This window comes from Marmota marmota, unplaced genomic scaffold (genome assembly GCF_001458135.2).
Source record: "Marmota marmota marmota unplaced genomic scaffold, marMar, whole genome shotgun sequence".
Taxonomy (NCBI): Eukaryota; Metazoa; Chordata; class Mammalia; order Rodentia; family Sciuridae; genus Marmota; species Marmota marmota.
Genome location: NW_026000108.1, coordinates 40,225,262 through 40,247,054, shown reverse-complemented (window position 1 = coordinate 40,247,054; position 21,793 = coordinate 40,225,262).

Sequence of the window (21,793 nt, the reverse complement as noted above, 5' to 3'; positions counted from 1 at the left end):
AGAATATTTTGTGTTTTCCTTCCCTTGGCATTCCTTTTTTAATCCCTTGAAAAATAACAGTCACAATTCGCTCAGTGAGTAAATAGGATCCAGCTCTCAGGCTGGCGGCCCTTCAGCCAACACCCACAGCTACATCATATTTCCTTCAGTCTTGGTAGGAAAGTCCTCTTGCCATTTAGACCTCTGTCAACACCAGTGGAAAGCTAAATGCAAATGACAAATCGGTTGTTATTACCAGTCTTGTCAAACCTCAGTCCCCACTGAGTTGGCTCACATGTGCTGCTGTTCCAAACTGGTTTAGCAGATACAGCAGGGGGTCTGAAGCCCGGGGTCCAGCTGCAATGGGTGTTGGGTGAGTCCCAACACCACCTGGAGATTATCTCAGAGATTCCTCCAGTGCCTAAGTCCTGGGGGGGTGACCACCTCTGGGGTACATCTTAAATTAAGTCATTTTGCAAAACATCTGTGAATTCATTTATTCATTCAAAAGATATTTATTAAGTGCCAACTGTGTGTCAGGTGCTGGTCACAGGGCTAAGTGAACAATTTAAATTCTCTGCTTTTATTGAATAATTGAATGCCTATACATTGTGTATGTATGAGTGTGTGTGTGTGTACATGTATATGTGTGGAGTGAGTTTTTATATCTTTTTTTTTAATATTTATTTTTTAGTTGTAGTTGGACACAATATCTTTATTTATTTATTTTTATGTGGTGCAGAGGATCAAACCCAGGGCCTTGCATGTGCTAGCTCTACCGCTGAGCCACAATCCCAGCCCAAGTTTTGATATCTTAAGGAGTAACAGACTTCAATGCCTTCCCAATCGAGGAGTTAAGGTGGATAAGCAAGGTTGTAACAGAACATCTCAAAATTGATTTGTTGTGGATTAAGACCAGTAGAAGATGAGTATTGGGAGTGGGAACAGGGGACAAGAAGGGAAGGAAGTGGGCAATGAAATTGACCATTTTGTTGTGCATGTAGGATTATATCATGATAAATCCATCAATTTTGCATAATTACAAAGCACCAATAAAATTACATATATATATGTAATTACATATGTATATATATATGTGTGTGTATACATACATATACACACAATCATACAATCATTTAATAGTACAATTCGGGCTGGGTTTGCTTGGTAGTCTTTCTGCTGATCTTATCTGGGCTCATTCACATGGTCACAGTCCTTGGTGGCTTACCTTCTGGGGTCCTGCTAGGTCGCTAGCCAGACTACTTTGTCTCTCTTGTCCACAGCCTCCTTGGTAGTCTTAAGGCTCCCAGAAGCCAGAGAAGACAAAAATCTGTGTCTAAGCTTCTGGCTGTGTTATTGCCCCATTGACTGAAGCTAGTTTCACAGGCCAGCCCAGTTACAGGAGTGTAAAAAAGGACCACTCAAGGGCGTGGGTGCCAAGAGGCACGGGCACACAGGGGTCATCATTGCTGCAATCTGTGCAGATGTTGTACAGCAGGAAGTGGCACAGAATATGCCCTACTGGACAGTCACCTCTTCCACAGGTACTACATTCCAGGTGGACCTAGTGTAACCCAACTCTGAATTTTAACAGAAAGTCAGAAATCCAGAGTTACATATATATATATATATATATATATATATATATATATTCTCCTACTTAAAATGTTTTGTAGTTAGCACAAAATTTTCAAACCTGTTGTGGCCAAAGCGAAGCATTTTTATGGGTTGATTTTACTTAAAAGTTCACAGCCTGTGACATCTGTCATTGGGAGTGGAACACTAGCATGTGGAGTATTGGTTTTTAAACATTTGAAATTTTCAAGTAGTAAAAGGAAAACTGCAAAAATATTTGTATTTTTTACTTTTGCTGGTATAGATTTTTTAAAAAAGCAACTATCCTCTATTATTCTCTGATTTTGTAGAAAGGGGTAAAACCCTAAAATGAGAATAACATAAAACACAATAATGTACAGTTCTTAAGTTATGAGAGTTAGAATCTTATACCAACATGTTCCTTATTCTTCAATTCTAAGATATGCCTTTTTCATATATTACAATTTTGAAATCATCATCCAGCTTGATTTTTTTCTACATTTTTTTAATCAGTGCATTATCATTGTATACAATAATGGGATTTATTGTTATGTATTTGGACATGCACACAATATAATAATATAATTTGGCCAGTATCACTCCCTAGCACTTCCCCCACCCCCTCCTCCTACTCCTTGGACCCTTTCCTCAACTAATCTACCTTTGATTTCCATGAAATCCACCCCTACCTTTCTTTTTCTTTTTCTGCTCTAGCTTCCACATATGACAGAAAACATATGACCCTTGACCTTCTGAGTTTGGCTTATTTTACTTAACATAATGGCCTCTAGTTCCACCCATTTTCCTGCAAATGCCATAATTTCATTTTTTTCTTTCACCATTCTATAGAACTACATGCATATCCCTGTTTATAGCAGCACAATTCACAATAGCCAAACTATGGAACCATTCTAGGTATCCATCAACAGATGCAAGGATAAAGAAAACGTGGTATATACACAAAGGAGTTTTATTCAGCCATAGCTTGATTTTGTAAATAAACATATGCACTATCATGGTTTTTTTTCTCCTTGGGTATATTATTAAGCAATTGTTTTCTTAAAGTACTTGATGCAGAATTAAGGTAAGTATGATACTGTCCTTATTTTTCTCATTTCATTCATGAATTGTGAAAGCTGTGTCAGATGTGTGGGTTGAATATGGTAACTTTTAGTAGGGTAGAAAGAGTACTGGTTTGAAATCTGATGTATCTCACTTTTAATCCTTGCTTCACTCTTTATGGCTTTGGAATTTTTTTCTTTTACCTCTTTGAGTTCCAGTTTTCTTACTTGTTAAGTGAAAATAATAATATAGGCTTATGCATTAAAGATTATATAAATTGCCTTGCAATATCAGACATACAATAAATACTCAGTACATGGTAGCTATTGTCACACACCTTTACAAGGAATCATGGGAATCTGTACATTTACTTCTATGCAAAGCGCGTGATGCAGATGGCTGGCCCCTGATGTGAATGCTGAGGGCCAGTGCTGGCTCTGTCATTTCATGGCAGCAAACTCACTCAAGTGGCAGCCACATATAATTCTGCAGTAGAGATGACAAGCATCCAGGGCATGGGGCACCCCTGCCACCACCTTGACTTTGACAATGATTATCCTGCTGTTTGGTACTAGGACTGTTGGACTTTCAGGGTCTTTCTCAGCAACCATTGCCATATCCTGGAGCTCAAGCAGTGGTGACCTTATTTACTGTTCCTCTTTTGGATATTATGGGCCAGCTCAGGTCAACCTTGTTTTATATGTTTATATATCATATACATATGCTTTTTGTCTTTAAGTCTATTGATGTGGTGAGTTATGTTTATTGATTTCCATATGTTGAACCAACCTTGCATTCCTGGGATGTACCCCACTTGATCATGGTGCACTATCGGTTTAATGTTTTTATATGTGACTTGCCAGTATTTTATTAAGAATTTTTGTGTCTATGTTCATAAGGGATATTAGCCCAAAGTTTTCTTTCCTTGATGTGTCTTTGTCTGCTTCTAGTACCAGGGTTATACTAGCTTTATACAATGAGATTGAAGGGTTCCCTCCTTTTCTATTTCATGGAATAATTTGAGGATTGGTGTGTTAGCCTTTCTACCTGAGGCATGACCAAAGTCATGTATTCAACATGTCATCTCCCCACTGTTTGCTTCTACTCCATTTGTTGGAACTCTGGGGAGGAAGTGATGTCAGGATGTCACCCAGCCCTGGTTCTCTTGGAGCTGTGCTTGGCTGTATTAGCCTCTGGGCACAGGTGTATGAGTAAAGGCCCATTGCTCATCTTTCTGTTGGTGACAGCCTTCTCCCCTGTCTCATCAGGTGAACATGAGCAGGTTGTGGGTCCTTACCTGAGCTGGTCTTGACCCCTATTATTCTTGGCCATCACCAAACAACCAAATCCATTTCCTGATTTTCTAATTGTGTCATGTGAATCTTAACTTGATTTGGATCCTTAAAGTTCCTGATTTTACTTTCTATTTTCTCCATAGAAAGAAAGTAATAAATATAAAACATGTTGACTTCAAGGTTGAGCAGATTTGGGTTTAGTTGCTGCCTACTAGCTATGTGATATTGAGTAAATTAATTGGGTTTTCTGGGGCTCAGTTTCCTCATCTGTAAAATGGGTATGATGATACCTACATGGGAATTAAACATGACATCACATTATTACATTAAAAAGCCTAGCATTGTCCTTGGCCCAGAGTAGGCACTGAACTCATTAACTCAACAAGTACCTGTTAAGGTTTTCCCATGGACAAGGTGGCATTTTAGCAATGGGGGTACAGCAGAGAACAAAAACAGTTTCCATGTCAATCAAGCTTACTTTCTAGAGGTTAAAACCATAAAACAGTCACTTAAATGGCTAAAGGAACAAAAGATGTCAAATAGTGAAGTGCTCTGAAGACAATATACCATGGGGAGGTGGGGGGAGGGGCAGGGCTGAGCAGCCAAGGTCTAGTTAACAAGAACCAGCCAGATGAGCAAAGACACAATAGTCATATTCTGGTTGGAGGAACCAGTGAGTGTGAAGCCCTCTTCCGTATCTTTCTGCTCTTCTTTCCAACTCTGACCGAAGTCTGGAACCTTGTGTTGCTTTCCTTTCTGACAACTTGCGTAGGGGATCCAGCCCTGCACCAAATCCTCTCTGTTCCCAGAGGCCTGGTGGGAAGGAGCTGAGCTTGATCTCCTGATGAAACGTGAGTGCAGAGTTTGTTCCCAACTGCCCAGACTCACCATTTTGGAGAAGCCTGTCCTGGCTTACAATAGCTTGCTCTCATCTCTGCTGTGTTTCTGAGACCTCAGGCTTTGGGCTTCCATGTTAAGATTCATAATTTCTGAAGGACTCTGTCATGTTGACTCCCCTCTCCAGGTGGGCCCTGGGGTCCTTCCCACATAGTCACCACTCCTTCTGCTGCTTTGGTCACAACCCCTCTCCCACAGTGCCTGCTACCATGTTTGGTTCCTGGACAAGGAATGCTCTTATCTTTCCACTCAACCCCCCACTGCTGACACCCCCCTTCCTCCTTTATGTTCTCTATCGCTTTATCACTAGTATGTGTAGTGACTGCGGATCCCAAAAAACAGGTAAAATGCCCAAAGAAAATTTCCACTGGGCCCTGAGCAGCGTCAGTTTGTAGAAGCAGCTCAATGAGTGAATGAATCTTCAGCAAACGTGTGGCCTCTGTTGGGTAACCATGGCAAAATTAGAAGCATTGGCCAGGTGATCCTAACTCCGTCTCAGAGGAGAAGCCCTGTTCTGGGAAACGTTTCACGTCTTTTTCCTGGGCTCTGATTCCTAGAACTCAGGCCACAGAGGTCTGCCAACAGGGTATTGTTCTGGGTCCTTGGCAAAATCATTAGTGTCCCGTTGGGTCCCTGTGGCTTTTCTCTTGGTACCTGGTCTAGAGGTGAAGAGTTCAGAGGAGGTGGAAGTGGCTGTCCTGTAGTGCACATGTTCCCCAAAGCTGTGACTACCTTTGTTTAATCATCTCCATCATCTCGTTTCTAACAGACTATTAACAATCTGCTGGGACCATAGCAGTGACCTGCTGGCTTAAGAGGGAAGTAACTGGTGTACCAGCGAGGGAGCTGCTCTCTGAGCTCTGACGTCCACCCTGCCTCCCCCGTTGGCTTGGGGAAGATGTGGTTTATATTAGTGACCTGGAGAAAGTTCATGCCCTCTGGGAAGAGTGTGTCCATGAAATGGCAGGGTGATTAATGGTTTATTTACAGCACTGACATCCAGCCTGTCAGGACCCTTTAGCAGCCTTTGATGTAAAACACACCGAGGGGCCCTGGGTCGTCCTTATCTCCTAGAGGAGAGAAATCAGAAATGAAGAATGGTGGGCCAGGGCTCTGAATGCTGGGCTTCAGGGCTCTGAATGGTGAAAACAGACAAGAGCCAGCAATTAGGGGACGGTGGGGGAGTTCGGAGGGTGGGCAGCACTCAGCAGGGTGAGCTCATGGTCTTTCTCCTTTTTCCTTCTCTCTTGGATCTTCTTCCTTGGGCACCCCCATGTCAACTGGGACCCTCAAGTCTCACAGGAGAGTGATTTCACATGTTATGCACACATGTTACCAGGAGTAACGTCGTGCATGTTTGCATTTCTTAGGGACGGTGGGTGGGCAGTGGTCAGGCCACAGTATTGAACCCTTAATGACCATTTAAAGCACTCTGGCCTCTGGTTGAAGGAGCCATGTTTCTTTAAGAGAACAAAAGAACCCAAACTGATTCCCAGCCACCCAGGACAGACACTGGAGTTTGTAAAAGGCGGCTACAAGCTGACTCCAGCCTACAGCTGTATTTTGTTTGGCTACAGAGAGCTGAAAAACTTTTTAGTAGTTGCCAATGCTTAACAATAAGATTTCAATTGCACAAAAACATTCAGAATGCTGCTGTCTTTTGGAAAATGGGAGATCTTGGACTCTGGGCCTGTGTTTCTTCAGGGCAAAAGATCTGGGGCTGACCAAGGGTGCCCCCCTCAACTGAGGGCCAAGCCTGTGTCCAGAGCCTCCCCCAAATGATACTACGTGTTTATACATTCATTACTGCACTTGGGCTGCTGTTTTATTAATTCTTAGTTCAATTCATGCCTGTTTTGATGAGTACTTAATGCAAATTCTTTGTATCAGCAAAAAAGTTCGTTTTCATCAGTAAAATAGGGATGCCAAAACTCACCTAATATGAGTGTTGATTTGGAAGCTGTTATTCAAATTGACTTTTTTTTTTTTTTGATACTGGTGTGGTACCCAGAGGTACTTTTACCACTGAGTCCATCCCCAGTCCTTTTTATACTATTTTGAAGGTCTAAATTGCTGAGGCTGGCCTTGAACTTGTGATCCTCCCGCCTCGGTCTCCTGAGTTGCTGGGATTACACGCGTGCACCACCATACCAGGTTTATCAAATTGACACTTTAGAAAGTGCCTATATTTATGAAGATCCATCTGAAAGTCCTACAATATTCCAATGCAGCCTGGATTCTGGACTTTTAAAGAATTCTTTGAGAACACCAATCTCCAATTTTCCACTGTCTGACGTGAGAACGTAGACAGCACAAGTAATTTCCCACTTCAGGGTTGATTAGTATTGGGTCAGACAAAACTGCATCTGGCTAAGAATGGAAAGATACAGAGAATAAAGAAACATCCTACCATGAGAGCACAGGAAGGTATCATCTAACATCTCTCTGGCTGCAATTTTTTCTATTTTCTTGTGGAAAAAATTAGGCAAAGGAGAGCTACAGTTGGTCTAATGAGTCACAACCCATAACGAGACACAGGTGGTCTCAAACCCTTGCTTCTGGCAGGCATTCTGTTTGCCTTTTTTGTTGTGTAATTCCTCTTCTAGTTCTTCCCAGGCCAGTACCTGCAGTGTGGGAATCCAGAAGTGCTTGGTACAATTTCAGGTACAGTTACAAGTGGTCCTGTCCATGGGCACAGAACTTCACCTAGATGGGAACAGGCCAGTTCATCTGGAATCAGTTCCACACTAAGGAGATGGCCAGCTCTTAATTGTGTTGCTCTCATTATTCCTTGATAGGAAGAACTGGGCACATGCCTCTAAGCTGCATGTTCTCCCTCATGTACCTAAATTTGCATGAGTTAGAATACTTTGGCTGCAAGTAACAGATACACAAATGTGATTATTATCTCAATTGTCAGGAAGTCTGACGATGGATTCAAATCTTTCCTACTAGAAGGATTTATATAATCTTTTATATTTAATGTCCTTTATATAATTCTTTAAAAAATTGCTAGACATGCCAAAGGGCAGCACAATGAAATAAAAATCAAGAGATAAAACAGATCATGGAAACAGATCTCCATTGGAGTTAGCTGACAAGAGCTTTAAAATAACTATGATTACTATAGTTGAGATAATACCGGGAAACATGGGAGAAATAGAAGATCAAAGTGAAATTCACAGCTTTTTGGAATAAAATAAATCTAATAAAATTAGATTATACAAAGCATAAAACCTGAAATTAAGACCTCATTAGATGAGTGAAAAACCAATTAGACACAGCAGATGTGGTTAGTGAAACAGAAGATAGTTTGACTCTGTGTGTGTGTGTGTGTGTGTGTGAGAGAGAGAGAGAGAGAGAGAGAGAGAGAGTGTGTGTGTGTGTGTGTGTGTGTGTGTGTGAGATCAGTATACAGCAAAACAATGCAAAAGATGGGAAGGGTATAACTGGAATTAAAGCTTCCTAAAACTACAGCATTATATGGTAAATGGCAAAAAATAGTCATTTTTACTAGCAAAAAGCTTGTGATATATTTTTCACCTCTAAGTGATCCTGAAATGAAGAGTAAGATGTGCTTCACTATTAAGTTAAGATAAAATTGAATCAAAAGAGTTAAAAATAGATAGGAAAAGAGAGAAAAGGAAAGAATAAATGTGTCAAATATAAAGTAAATGGCAAAATAATAGATAAAACAAGAATATATCATTAACTGCACTAAATATAAATGGACTAAATATTCCATTAAGTGACATTGTTTTAGTAGCTGGATGGTAGGTAGTGATATTAGAGGTTGGAAAGTTAGCCAACTCCAGGACCCATGATTTGTAGTAGCAAAGCATGTGCCTGGCTCATGTAGCAGGAAGACCAAATAATAATTATAATCCTTCATTTTAAGTAAAAACAGTGGGAAATAGAATATTAACAGTATGCATGTTCCTTGTGACTGGTTGCATTTACTAAAGTATCAGAAAAGATCTGTTCAGGCAAGGATTTGATGATTTGAGAGGAAATAAAAAGCAGCCTGTAGAGTCCAGATACTTGGGGTATTAAAAGATTCAAAAACTCATCTATATCTAGACTCCAAACAGTAAGAAATAAGATTGAGAAAAAATTTAATAATGGCCCATTAAGATTCAGATTTACAGCAAGATCAGATTAGGTGTGTGGTTTTCTTATCCAAGCCAAATGACTTCAAATTTGTTAACACTGCATTAAGAGAGAGTCAAATGAGATCAAGAAAGACACCTGTCGGACTTGAGAATTCTTTCTAGGAACTAACATACGGAAGAGACTGGAAACATATAGGAACCTTGGTATGTTTTTGAGGAAGTTTTATTTCCAGAGAAATATGAAAAAAAGAATCATGTACCTAAAAACAAAAACCTTTTCTAGTTGAAGCTTGAAACATTTAGATCTCAAAATCTCAACCTGCAGGAACAACTGTTGACAACTGAGCCACCCCTCAAGAGGGCATACTTTCCAATGTCCACTTCAGGTATAACCAAGGAGGTGACGGTAGACAAGGAAGAATGTCCCAGAGGGGAGAGCCGTGGGTCATGGCAAATAACATACCTCCATCTAAGGTTCTTCTTAGTGGAATTAGGATCGAATCAAGGACGCTTCCCTACCCACAGAGAAGGGTTTCATGATACCTGCCTGGCAGGACTCCATCATTGCTGTGTCCTAATGACTGCCGAGTGTTCACTGTGATTCCTATTTGTGAATGAGTTTTCAAAGCAGTTATTCTCTATTCCCCACCGAGTAGTATGTGCCTGTGCGTGTGTGCTTGTGTGTGTTGTTTACAGGTGACTGGATCACAAGGGTGTGGAGGTGACATAGGGGTTTGCATTCTGTAGAGGTTCTGGAGTTTAAAGTGGAACTTCGAGTCATCCCCCCCAAGGAGAGGAAAAGCTTGCTGTTGATGTGGGAAGACAAGAGAAATGGACTCTTGGTGACTCAAGTGTTGGACTGTGACCAAGAATGGTCTGTGTTCACCAAAACATGTCTCCTTTACCTCCTGTACACACAGCCAGTCCTCTTGCCTTTCTTCCCTTGCAGTTATGAGGGGCCAAGTGCCTGAATCTGTAGGAAAAGCCTTTTTGCCACTTTCAGTCCTGGCCCATAGAAACCTCCCATATGAAATTATGGCATTTGCCAGTAAGTGGATGGAAATGGAGACTATCGTGCCAAGTGAAATAAGCCAATCCTAAAAAAACAAAGGCTGAATGTTCTCTCAGGTATGTAGATACTAACTCATGATATGGGTGGAGGAGGGAAGAATATAAGTTCATTGGATTAGACAAAGGGGAATAAAGGGAAGGGAGGGGGGATGGGAATAGGAAAGACAGAATAAATCAGACACTACTTTCCTATGTTCATATATGAACATAGCACCAGTGTGACTCCACACCATGTTCAACTACAAGAATGGGAAGTTATATTCCACATATGTTTAATATATCAAAGTACATTCTACTGTCATGTATATCTAAAAAGAACAAATAATTAAAAAAAAAACCCTACCATACAATCTCCTATGTTCCATCTTCATCTATAGACCAACTGGATGTTCATGGCAAGGGTGACTTTGGAAGCCATATGATAAATGTAGAGCCTCCGTCATCCTGGGTTTCAGAATGTAACCTCCCTGTGTTCCCATCTCCCACCTGATTGGCTTTTTAAAATTCCTCCGTATAAGACTGCGGAGATTTTGCAGTTGTGGCTAGTGTTACCTTAATTAATATACCAGTCTTCCCTGCAAGTCATTCTCTACATTCTTTGACACCCTCTAACTTATGCACTTATGGCAGAGAGCAACTTATGAGCTTTGACAGCTGGCCAAGCCGTTGTTCAGAAGAAACATATTATCTTGCTGAGTTTGGGATAAACCAAAGAACTGTCAGGGGTAAAGCATATAGTCATCAGTCATCCTACAGTAGTGGGTGGGAGTTTTTTTACAATCCCATTCTTGAGCTTCCCCTACTGCCAAAACACTCTTCCTGCGATTCCAGTTATTAAAGAGGTAGCAAGGGTTGTAGAAACAGCCTTTGCTTAATTCTCTTCCAAAGCCTTATTATGCTGTGGCTATACTTATGATGTGTCCTGAGAGCAGTGTTCTGCCACGGGGTCAACATATTTCCCCACAAAGCCCAAATCCTGGAAATGTCTGACTAACATTAGCATCATGTCTTAAGGGGGTGAAATAGCCCTGCTATCTGGCCCCAGGAATGTAAGCCTCCTAATTTCAAGTAATTCATCTCCAAGGGGTGTTTCTGTGTTTTTCTTGGTCAACTACACAGTCATCTCTTTTTGTAGCCAGGAGTAATTTGTTTCTCTGAAACCGTCCAGCTTACAAGGTTTGTCTTCCAACCAGGAAGGGCGTTGTGGTGCAGTTCTGTCTGACACACACTGATTCATGATTGCTTTAGGGAAATAGCTCCTTGTCATCCTATTAGAATACGAATTTGGCAGTGGGGTAAGATTTCAGTTCAGTGAGTAAAAGAATAGTGGAGAAATGCATGTCGTTGAGCTTGAGTGTGACCATATGTATCTGTCTTTTATTATGCAATGAGTCAAAAAAAATGTCAGCGAGATTCTCAAAGATGGGAATTGGGTTTCCCGGCAAGGCTGAGGACTGGCCCAGTTAAGCTGTTATGAATCTGATGTTTTAGATATAAAACCAAATGAGGAGGAAACAAACTTTAGCCCTCACCGGATGGCCCACAAGTGCAGATCAGGAGATGTGAAGTTGTACGTTCTTTCTGTCAATTAGAGGCTGCCCTCCTGCCATGCACCCCTGCAGGTTGAAGAAGATGACTTCAGAGACTGAGTCGCTGGATTGCAATCTGTCATTCGTCAGAAAGATTGGCAGATGAAAATTGGGGATTTGGGAATTTGGTGTTAGACTCTTATTGTTACACCTTGTAATAAGGCTCAGATTGACCCACTGACAGGCTGATTCGCTTATTTAACAAGTATTTATCAAACAGCTGTCACATTAGAGGTCCTGGTCTGGGCTCTGGGGAGACCGTGGGGCACAAAAGAAAGAGAGAGTTTCTTCCTCTGTGGAGTTTGCAGTCTGGTTGGAGACACAGATCAATAAACAGACTCAATCACAGTGGCGACCAGGGAATGTTACAAAGTGTGTATTCAGTTGCGTAGGGAGGCCAGGGAAGGGTCGGCCAACCCAGTTCTGTGGAGGGCTCAGGAAAGATTCCCTGGAAGAAAGGATGTCTTGAACGTCACATAAAAGATGAGGGACAGTCAGCTAGGCAAAGGCTGCAGTTGGGATCAGGGAGAATTTGGCAAGGGAAGGCAACAAGCTAGAGAATTTGAAGCCCAGGGAAATTCAGAAAGCATGGTGTGGAAGGACCCGGGGGAGTGGGCAGGAAAAACTGAAACCAAGCTGCAAATCTGCAGAGTTTGTGGCCCATTTCTCGTGTGGCTAGACTGTTTGCAAGAGAAAGAGGGGCTGTTGAATCAGCTTAAAATTAGCTCGAAAATAGCTTGACTTTGTAGTTAGTTCTCTTTGCAGAGCTTGGAGGCTGGACAGATGCACGTGGTGGGCAGCTGGCTTCTTCCAACCTCTGCTGCACGTTCACTTTGTTCCATTTTCTTACAGACGTCCTCCGCAGATCTCCAACTCACTCTAAATAATCTGTGCTAGCAAAGTGAAGAGAAAGAGTAAATATTGCAAGTGACAGATGATCCTAAATCCTCCGTCTGATTTGGGAGTGTGATCACATAGACAGGGACCAGACACACACACATAATCACATGCATGCTCACTTTTTTTTTTTTTTAAAGAAGCTTTATTGGGAACAGCGGGAGGGAGGAGAGGAGGGAAAGGGGAAGGACTGGGGACTGAATTGCCGCAAATTAAATTCCATAATTGTATAATTATGTCAATATGAACCTCAATATTATGTCCAACTATAAAGCACAAATAAAAAAAATAAAAAACAGCTTTTTTGAGGTATAATTGATGCACGACAAGTTGCACATATTCATTGCATACAAAGTGATGAACTTGGACTTATTCATATACTTGTGAAGGCATCACATTTTTTCTTGATTGTGTATTCCTTGCTTTACCCCAAAGGCTTCTCACTTTGTAGATGGTCCATATTCTCCCTCTAATGTGCCTCTGCTTTCCTAAATAAACTTTGGTCTCTGATTATCTATCTATTATCTATGTTAAGGAACATTACAATTTCAAGAACTGTGATTTTCACCATGTCTTTAAACCAATTTCCAAAGATTCTCTAGCCTGCTTTTACCACTGTATTAGTTTTCCATTCCAAACACTTGACACAATGAACTTCTAAAAAGAAAATGTGTGTGCTGGATGTGGTGGTGCATGCCTGTCATTCCAGCCACACGTGAGGCTGACACAGGAGGTCAGCCTCAGAAATTTAGGGAGACCCTCAGCAACTTAGTGAGACCCTGTCTCAAAATAAAAAAATAAATAAAAAGGGCTGGGATGTGGCTCAGTGATAAAGTGTCCCTGGATGGGATCCTCAGTACTGTGCCACCCTGCAAAGGAAAAGGTTTATCATGGCTTGAGCTTTTGGAAGCTTCAGTTCAAGTAGGGTGGCCCCATTGCTGTGGAAGGACAGCACATCATGGCAGGGACCACAGGTGGGGGCGGGGGAATAAAGCCACTGCCCTCACAGCTAGAATCTGAAAAAGAGGAAGACTAGAATCCCACTATCCTCAAGGGACTTCCCCCAGTGACCTGAAGACTTCCCACACAACCCCACCTCCCCACCTCCTGAAGTCTGCACCACCTTCCAAAAGTGCCACAGGTTGGGGACCAAGCCTTTAGCACATGGTCTTTTGAGGGGCAATTATCCAAATCATAGTAACCACAGACCCCTTTTGTGTTTTTGTGCTTTGAGAGGATGTTGGTGCCTCTGTGGCTGAGCGTGTCTCTGTGGGGAAGGGGCCAGGTCTCCGCGTCCCAGAGCTTATGATTTGTGTGTGTGTCTGGGACAGAGTGCATCATGGCACACACAGAGCACTTACTGGATTCTTTTCTCCAGGAGGGACAGTGTGCCGGTTTGGTCAATTCTCCAAGGAAATATTCAGAGTGAAGTAACGGGAACAGCAATTCATTTATAAAAACAAACACAGGCGGCCCTGCACCAGCAAACCCTGTAGAGAGTAACTTGCTCAATATTTTAAATGGGTTTTAAAGGAGGATTTGGGGTCTTAAACTTGACATTGGGGAGAAAAAAAATAATCCATGTTAAGAAGGAACATATGCAAGACAGACGTTGGGCAGCTGAATGTCATGGGTAAGTTTGACACATTTTAAAATGCAATTCTAAATTTGAAAAAATGATATAATCTTAAAAAGTTCACCTTGCAAAAAAGTTCTTTTGAAATAGACAAGCTGTTCTTACCTAATGGTATGGAGCTTTGCAAACAAAAGTGCAAAAGAATCTTAGCTTTGCTGATAGATCTTCAAGAGTAACATCCAGGTCTGGAAGATTTTCCTGACTTGTACTATTCTAAACTGTTTTTAACAATCAAATCATTTCCACCCACTCTTTGGATCTCACAAGAGTCATAGAAAGGCTGCTCCAAATGGAATGAGCAGATACACATGTGATAAAAAATTAATAGCAAGAAACCCTGAAAAAGATAAAATTTTGCCAGTCGCAATGGCACACGCCTGTAATCCCAGCCAACTCAGGGAGGCTGAGGCAGGAGGATTGTGAGTTCAAAGTCAGCCTCAGCAATTTAGCAAGGCCTCAAGCAACTCCATGAGACCCTGTTTCTAAATAAAATACAAAAAAGACCTGGGGGTGTGGCTCAGTGTTTAAGTGCCCCTGAGTTTAATCCCAGTACCCAAAAAGATGAATGAATGAGTAAATAAATAAATAAATAAAATTTTAACTGTTTACATCAGAAAACATCCCTAGAATCTACTATGAACAGTGAGCCCAGCAGGCTTTAAGGGATTCTAAGGGAACCAGTTGATGGCAGGAAGGTTAAAGCAAAAAGAACCCAGATCTTAAGAGACCTATTTCTTTCCACCAGATTAAATGCACACATAACTTAATGCTTTTCATAATAGTTCTGAGAGGTTCACATTATTCCCAATTTACTGCTGTATAAGTTGAGTTTGGGGAAGCTCAGAGACTTTCCCAAGTCTCTAACTATTGAACATTAAATTAATATTTTAACTTAAAGCCACCACACCAGTTCAGCACTCCTGCTTCCAATGGCAAAGCTGGTCCCACCTGCATAAATTTAATTTGAAAGTTAAGGATAAAAGATCTTTGACAAGTAAGAAACATTCAATGACTTTTTAAATCAAACAGAATCCTGGGATGAGAAAACACATGGAAACAGGAATGAAATTGTTTCTGCATAGCTACTTAATTTAATCCTGCAAACCCAAGCACTTTCCAGGCCCTGGTTTAAGCACTTTGAAAATGTGCTTAAACAATCTTATGTGGTAGGTACAATTGGCATCTCCCTTTTACAGAAAAATAAACAGAGAGGTTAAGTCACTTGCCTGAGGTTACCCAGCTAGTAAGTGGCAGGGCAGAGATCCAGCTCCAGAAAGACAGGCCCGAGAGTCTGTGTTTTTAAGTTTCAGGCTGTTGCTTCTTTGATCAGTCAACATGAGGTCTAAGGAAATTCCACATTAAGGTGCTGAGTAAGATGTTCAGGTTTTATAGTGTATTTACTTACCCAGTGTCAGATGCACTTTAGGAAAAGCAGATTTTCAAAGCTTTCCTGAATAGCACCATGTCACAGAACATGAGGCCTGGATGTCTGTATCTGACGAGGATCTCTTGACCCTGTGTGACCCACATGTGCTCTTCTCAGGGGTGGTCTAATTTCATTGGCCGCGGTGAATCAGATCCCCATGGCTTCTCTTGGGGGACAGTGCGTGGAGGGCTTGTCCTGCCTGCAGAGTTAGGACTATCTGATTGGCACAGGGTGATACAGAGGGTCTCCTTTTGTGTTTCTCCATCATTTGTAGTGCTCAGTCACAATAGGCACTAAGAAGCAAATCATATTCCATGCAAGTATGGTTATGTTAAAATGAACCCCACTGTTATGTATCATTGTAGTGCACTAATAAAACTATTTAAAATAGAAAAAGCCAGTATGCACTAAGATGCTTCATAAAACAACAACAATAACATTAAGAGTAACCCTCACCACTAATCTTACACACACACACACACACACACACACAGAGCTGAGTCAGGAGCCACGTGAACAAACATTTGTGCCGAGGTCTAATGGGGCACTGCTGCTTGAGCTAAGGGCTGAGAACTCTCGAAGGAATAGTGTCAGCAGAATCGAGACTGCCCTCTAAGGTATTATGACATTGAAAAACAAGGGGTGGGAGTGGCAATATGGTAGAGCACTTTCAGAAAGCGGTTAATGATGGACAGGAACTTTTTAAAATAAAACCAATACATTGTATTGTGCATACTTGAGGTTCACAGCATGATGTTGTGGGGCAAATATGGTTAGTGAAATGGTTGATATAGTGGAGCAGATGAACATGTCGGTCATCTCAGTCACTTTTTGGTGATAAGAGCAGCTAAACTCTACTTGCTTAACAAAATCCCTAATGCAATACAATTTTATTAATTTTAGTGGTGTGCTAAGCTTGTTAATTCTACATGTCTGCTATTTTGTCTCCTTTGACAAAATCAAGTCCAAGGAGACTAAACACTTGTTACAATATTCTCACCCAATTCCCTTTTCTCTAACTAGGTCAGGGCATAAATAAACAGTGATTTTCCCCTTTATAGAAAGACAAATTGGACAAAATAGGAAGAAAAGAGGAAATATTATGTAGCAGTAGGTTCTACTTCCATTTCTTTTCGCTGACCTTTGTCTTTTGTGTAAAATAAAGTAACAAAATTTTCCTTTAATTCTCGTCTCTTTTGCAAGGGTTTTCTAACTTCACAAAGAACTTCCATTTGTTTCTTTTTAACATTTTCCCCTCAGAAAGGCAGAAGGCATGGGATGTAAATTATCGTGTTTAATCAGTTCCTAAAACTCATATCAAGTCTTTGGAGAAAACAAAATTCTAAACAGTGTATTTAATCTAGGGAGTATTATTTAAAATGTTTTCTCACCACCAGAACCTAACAGGTAGCAGATTTACCCAACTCTGGACTTTTCCAAGTGAAAACTCTGGAATATTTATCCTTGTGGCCTGAACATTTAAACCCACTCAGCTTTTGGAAGGAGAAACTGGAATGTCTTGGGTCTCTGGAAAGAAAAGCACTTGCCTGCAAGGTGTGTTGAAGTTTTGCTCAAGCAGAGAATGACCACAACACTGAGGATCGTAGCTGACCTCAGCATTTCCAGATGTGGAACCGAGTGTCAACATAAATTTCCCCAGATTTTTCTTTTTTGCAAGTGTGGGCTTGACTGGAACACACAAGGAGAAAGCATGAGGTGGTGGCCCCTCTTCCCATGTGAAAGGGCTGCACTGTGTCCCCCCGGCACCCACCTCATGTTTCGAAGCCAGCTCTCAAGTGATGGAGCTGAGCCATGGTTTTGTCTGCTTTGGAACAGACTAGAATAAGAAGTTCCAAGAAATGGAGGTGGAAGGGGACCTGAGAGAAGAGAATCCACCTCTCATGCACTTTCAGTTCTGTTTCAAGACACATGGAAATAACTTTCTTTTAAACCTTGTATTCTACACAGTTCCATGTGCACTGTGACTATATCACCTTTACAGTCTTAATTTTAGTGTTGACAAGATTCTCTTAAGTATCTTATAATGGAATTCACTCTTCTTTGCTATTGGAAACTGAATCTTTTCTAAATGTTTAATAATAGAAAAAAAAAAGGTCCTCTGCCATTAGTATTTTCATGAGCATAATTGTTTTCAAAACATTTGGTGGTGTTTTTATTTTTCTGAGTGTCTTTTCAATGGGATTTTTATGAATTATTGGTGCACACCCTCCTTTGGCTCTTTCAGTATATCATTGCTTGGAAAGTCATTAACAAGCAAGCCAGGAAAAAAAAAATTGGGGAAATGTTCATTGTTTTAGTCAGCTTTTTTGCCACTGTGATCCAACAAGAATAGTCAGAGGAGGAAAACTTTATTTTGGGGCTCATGGTTTCAGAGGTCTCGGTCCATAGATGGCTGACTCTGTTCCTCAGGGTCTGAGGAGTGTGGTGGAGGGAAGCAGCTCAACATGGCACCAGGAAGCAGAGAGAGAGCTCTCACCAAGGATAAAATATATTCCTCAAAGGCGCACCCCCATACTGACCCACCAGGCACGCCCCCAATGACCCACCTCCTCCAGCCACACCCTACCTGCTTACAGTTACCACCAAGTTAATCCCTATCAGAGGATTAAGTCACTAATTAGGTGAAAGCTCTCATAATCCAATCATTTCACCTCTAAACACTTTTGCGCTCACACACAAGCTTCTGGGGGACACCTCATATCTAAACTATAACATTCAATCAATGAAATGTTAAAAATTAAATGCCTTTAAAAATTTTAAATATTTATTTGTTTTTGTGTTACTGTTTTTGTGTTACCAGGTTGCTCTACCACTGCGCTATATCTCAAGTCCTTTCTGTTTATTCATTGTTTTTGACCAGGGTCTCACTAAATTGCCCAGGCTGGCCACTAACTTTGATCCTCCTGTTTCAGCCTCCCAAGTCACTGGGATTACAGGTATGTACCATCGTGCCCAACTAAAATGACTTTTTCCAAATGGAAGAATGTTAAAAGTAGATTTTAAGAAATGCCCACAATTATAACCATCCTAATATCATAATTCCCCAACCACCTATACCAAAATATGACTGTGTTCCCTATTCGTCCAGTCTTTGCCTTTGCAGAGATGAAACAGCCCAGCAAACACATCCAGTGCTCCCTCCTCCCCACAAGGGAACTGTGTTTGCTAATTAAATCCTCCTGGGAAATTATAAGGAAGCAACTGCCAGTTTTTCTGTTTTATGAACAAGAAACTAAAGAATCAGAAAAGTTGCATAAGCTGCCCAAGGTCACCACTGTACTCCTCAAGTCTCGTTGAGCCCAGTAACTCAACATCTTCTTATTCATGAGATTTCATAGGCTTGAGGAAGCGCCTGCTGGGCCTGACCCTGACCCTGCAGCCTGTTCGCAGCTGTCCTCTGGGGATGACCTTCCTTATTTCCCCAGAGGTTCCCTTCACCTCTCCCTTCCTAGGCTCCTCTCCCCTGCGTTCATGTTGGCCTGTTTCTTGGTTTATTTCCTCAATTTGCTGAAGCACGGCTGAGGAGGAGGAAGAGTGCAGAGGAGGTCCCCTGTTTGGATTTTGAAAATGCCCACTAAGCCCTGCCTTCCTTTATCTCAAGTACTGCACATGGAGTCCTAGGCCACAGTCCCTTTCCTCCAGAAAGTTTAAGGAATCGCTCCATCGACTTCTAGCTTCTGGTGTTGAGAAGGCAGACTTCATTTCTGATTCTTGACCCTTTGTACAAAACCTGCGTTTGCTTTCTGGAAGCTTTTAGAACCCTCTGTTTACCCCCTGTTGCCTTAAGTGGGGCCCCTGAGACACAGACTGAATAGAACTGAAATGCACCTGATTAACTGAGGGATTAATCTCAAGGGAAGGGAGGTGAGGGCAGCATGAAGGGCCTGGAAAGGAGCTGAAGAACGGCTCTCCCCTGGAGTCGAGCTTCCCGGCAAACTGAGGGGGTACCGGGGACCAAGAATTGTCCCACAGAGTTGTCCCCCTTTGAAGGCAAGGTGACTGAACTTTTGAACCTTGAAGTCAGTAGGTCATTGGTTGTGAGTTCTGAGCAGGAGCAGAGTGGTGGGTGGAACCCCCCTTTAAAAGGCATAGCTTCTGCTGGGCTGAAGGCTGTTCTCCAGAGAGGGGAGCTGGGTGCCCTTAGCAGCTGCTGTGGCAGGCAAGTGTTCCTCCAAAGTTCATGTGTTGAGACTTAGTCCCCAAATTCCCATGTTAAGGATATGTAGAGGTGGGGCCTGAGGGTGGTCATGAGGTCATGAGGTGGGGCCCGGAGATGGCATTGTAAAGAGAAGAGAGACACCAGCTAAGCACACTTGCTCTGCCTGTGGGATCGTGCAGCAAGAAGGCCCAAGCCAGATGTCTAGGCAGATGCTGGTGCCATGATCTTGGACTGCCCAGCCTCCAGAACTGCAAGAAGTGTATCTCGTCAGGTATTGTGATGGCCACATAAGATGGATGAAGGCCGCAGCCAGCCTTCCTAGCAGCTGGAGGGTGCAAGGCCTGGACATTGGAACTCTTGGAATTTTTTTTTCTTTTTTTTTTCTCTTTCTTCTTTCTGAAATTTTAAAAATTTCTGAGATCTTCCCTTGAAATCCTAAGTCCTCTTCTTTATGTCAGAGGTTTTCTGCTCCTATTTCGTGGTGAGCCACCTTTTTTTCTGATGATATGAACAGCAGCTTTGTTTCTTCCCCCTTCGTTGTCTCTGCTTCCTCTGACTTACTTGCGGAGGGCTCCATCTCAAGTGAAGGGAGGCTCATTGGTTTTGTTCCTAATCTTTTGTATCTAAGGCTCTTCCCCACACACCTACTTGGCTGCATGCTCACATGAAATAGTTGGGCACTGAAATGCTGATGAGAAATTCTTGGATTAGTGGAGTTGTTGTTATTGTTATTATTATTATTATTATTTTGGTACAGGGGGTTGAACCCAGAGGCACTTTACCACTGAGCCACATTCCCAGCCCTTTTAATTTTTTATTTTGAGATAGATGGGTCTATCTAAGTTGCTTAGAACCTCACTAAATTGCTGAGGCTGGCCTTGAACTTGTGATCCTCCTGCCTCAGCCTCTTGAGCCAGTGGGATTACAGGCATGAGCCACCACGTCCCATTAGTGGAGTTATTGACTATGAACTTGCTGTAGGGTGACCTGGAGAGGCCATGTTTCTTTGGGGAGGGCACTAAGACTGTTAGGTCTTTTCTTGTGACTTGATTAGATTCCACAGAGAAGCTTCTGCCAATCTTCTGCATGGAAGAGACAAACCTGGTCTCCATTGGTTTGAGAGCCATGTAGAAGGAGATGACTAGTTGTTTCAAAATCCAGTAAATCTTCATTTGACCTTCCTATTTACCGTTTTCCAAAGGCCATTCTTGGTCTCACTCCAGTGTAAAAGAGAGCTTGTCACCAGGCTCATGGGATGAGAGAAGGAGTACAAGGGAACTAATGGTTTCTTAAACAGACTTTCACTCAATACCACCTGTTCCAGAGTCACTGCTCTCCTAACATCTAGAAAAGCTTGATGCCTCCAAAGCATGTGGCGTCTGTGGATTCTTTGCTATAAATCGTCTCCACTCTCTCCGTACAGGATTTAAGTTTCTTGGATCAGTAACTATTCATCCATCTGCTTTCTGGCTTCCACAACTGGGCAGCATTGTCTGCTCTGGAACTCTTTGTTCTTATACATTTATGCCTTTTTTTTCATCTTTATGCCATTATTTTAGTGGTATCACAGGAGGCAGTAAACATTAAAGCATGTGCTCCATCCAACATCTTTAACTGATATCCACGATATAATCTTCTAATCGTTCTTTCTTTCAGGGGAAAGAAATTCCCTTCTGAAATTTCTCTCAATATCTTTTTCATTCTGTGTTGAGCCTGTCTTCTTCAGTGATAAGGACTGTCCTGGTTATGTTTCAGATATGAGGTGTCCCCCCAAAGCTCCTAGGTCAATGCAGAAATATTCAGAGGTGAAATGATCATGAGAGTTATAACCTAGTTAGTCTGTCATAATTTGAATGGGTAGTAGGGTAAAAACTGTAGGTAAGAGGGCTGTGGCTGGAGGAGGTGGTCCCTGGGGGTGTGCTCTGCAAGGGGGACAAGCTCTGGAAGGGTGCATCTTCCATGACCCCCCCCCCCAACCTGCCTCACGATGCCCCCTCCTCTCTATGCTTCCTGGGCCTACCCATGATGTTCTGGGGTCTCTTGGGCCCCAGCG